A 2,633-nucleotide genomic window follows, 5' to 3' on the forward strand; every position below is an offset into this window, starting at 1 on the left:
CACTCTAAGAAGGGAGGAGTGAGAGCAGGGCAGAGGAAGAGCCCTGCAGAGCGTGGGGCAGGGCAGAAGGAGGGGCAGGAGGGGCTCCAGGCACCGGGGCTGAGCTTCCCCTGCAGAGCCCCGAGCCCCCTCCTGTGCCAGGTGTTCCCAGTCCAGCAGTGCCAGCTCCCTGTCGCTGTCGTCTTCCCAGCGGGACACCATGGAGGGGCTGGAGTCTCCCCAGTCGGAAAACTCTTGGCCAAAGGAGTCTTGGTCTGGGGACAACTCTTGGGCAATGGAGTCTTCCCAGTCAGACAAGAGTTCTTGGTAGGCACTGAATTTCCTTTGGAAGTGCCCTTCCATGCTGGGTTCTTCCCAGCTGGGCAGTTTCTGGGAGCTGCTGCCTTTTCCTTGGGGCTGCTCTTCCTCCCTGTGTTCTTCCCAGTTGGAAAACTCTTGCCCAGAGGAGCCCCCAGCGCTCACCGGGTACAAGGGTTTGTCCCAAATGCTGGAACCAACATCATCTCCCCGCTGGGACAGCTTTTCCTCATTCCCAGTGCAGGTGGCAACTCATTTAGTCTTTCAGTGGAAGCAAAAATGCAGAGGGTAAAATGTAAATAAAATATAAACATGTAAATAACATGCAAATCAAATGTAAATAAATGTGACGTGCAGATCAAATGTAAATAAATGGGACGTGAAGATAAAATGTAAATAATTGTAAATAAAATGCAAATAAAATGTAAATAATTGTAAATAAAATGCAAATAAAATGTAAATAAAGTGTAAATAAAACAAACACATCTGGTACCTTCTTATGATTTTTTGGGTAGGTTTGGATTCTACTGATTAAAAAAAAAAAAAAGGCCCAAATCCCAGGGTTGGCTCATCAGAGGTGACGAACCCCGCTGTCACAGGGCTCAGAGCACCTCACAGATCCCAGATGGCAGAGGATTTGGCACTCCAGAAATCTGGATGTGCGAGAGTGGAAGACAAGCAGTGAGCGCTCCCATTCTGCACGTTGCTGAAGGAGGAGGAATTGGCTGCCCCGGGAGTCAGAGCCCTCCCATCTGCCCGCCAGGGCTCCTGATGCCCTGCTGGGATTCCAGCCCTAACCCCATCCTGCAGACAGCCCACCCTGTTCGTTGATTCACAGTCAACTTCCAACATTTTCCAAGCTTCCAGGTCTCTGCTCTGAGCTATTTCCCATCTGGATGTGTTTGTGGCTCCTGACAGTTTTGATCAAGGCTTGTTGAGATTTATTCCCCGTAAGGATTTTTGGGTTTGCCTGCTTGCCTGATTGATTGGTGTGTTTGCAGGCCTGGAAAGGTCAGAATTCTCCGGGAGTGGGCCCAAGCCCAGACACGCAACACCTTCCTGCAAGGTGAGGGCTCAGTTAACTGGAAAAGCCTCTTACAGGAAAAACAAAGGCAGGAATATTTTCTTCCTTCAGGTTTAGAGATCTGCCACTGCCAGAAGCTTTAAAACAATCCCCCTCCTCTCAGCTCTGTGCCTGAGCCTTTCCTGACTTGGATTTCACTGCCCCTACTCCGTGCTGGGCTAGTGGGAGGTGTGTGTGTCCAGGGCAGGGCAAGTTTGGATTAAATGATCTTTAAAGTCCCTCCAAGCCCTTTGTAACCTTTGGTGATTCTTATAATTACGTGTATTTAACACCGGTTTCTTATAGCTCTGATGGGCCGTGAGGCTGCCTGGGGGGTGATAACCCTTTGAAAGGGCAGCCTGATAATGAATCCCAAACTCCGAGCCTTGGTGCCTTCCAGCCCCACTGACCACCCAGAATTTACAGAGAGAGCGAGCAGTGTCAGGGCGGGGAGCGGCTGCCAGGTCTGGGGGAAATCCCACCAGCTGGGGGGGTTTATCTGGAGCAGAGGAGGCTCAGGGGGGACCTCATTGCTCTCTGCAACTCCCTGACAGGAGGGGGCAGGGAGGGGGGGTCGGGCTCTGCTGCCACATCCCAAGGGAAAGGAGGAGAGGAAATGGCCTCAAAGTGCCCCATCCGAGGTTCGGATTGGAGACGAGAACAGCTCTTCCCTGCAAGAGTGGTCAGACAGTGGGTTTAAGTGTCGCCGGCCGGTGGTGGAACATCGAGGGCGGTCTGAGGCAGCATCTCCGGGAGCCGAGCTCCATCTGCCGGGGAATCCGGCGAGTCAGGAGCCGCCGTGCCCCGGGGAGCCCTTCCCTGCTGTTCTGCTGCTGCTGCTGCTGCTGCTGCGAGCGCTGCTGTCACCGCGCTCGATGTCCCCCCGCGGCGGAGAGGGGATGTGCTCCCCCCTCGGCATGAGGGGATGCTCCCCCTGCCTGCCCCGCGGGAATGGAGAGGTAATTCCTGGGCCAGGACCTGGAAATCACGCTGAGTCACTCTTTGCAGATGTGGGATTAAATCATAGAATCAGAGAATACCCCGAGTTGGAAGGGACCCCCAAGGATGATCCAGTCCCACCCCTGGCCCTGCCCAGGACACCCCAACACTCCCCCCTGTCCCTCAGAGAGTTGCCCAAACGCTCCTGGAGCTCTGGCAGCCTTGGGGCCGTGCCCACTGCCCTGGGGAGCCTGGGCAGTGCCAACCACCCTCTGGGGGAAGAACCTTGTGCTGAGCTCCAACCTGAGCCTGCCCTGGCACAGCTCCAGCCCTT

This window comes from Empidonax traillii, unplaced genomic scaffold, assembly GCF_003031625.1.
Source record: "Empidonax traillii isolate 1590-97213 ecotype Southwest subspecies unplaced genomic scaffold, ASM303162v1 scaffold2344:size34771, whole genome shotgun sequence".
Classification (NCBI taxonomy): Eukaryota; Metazoa; Chordata; class Aves; order Passeriformes; family Tyrannidae; genus Empidonax; species Empidonax traillii.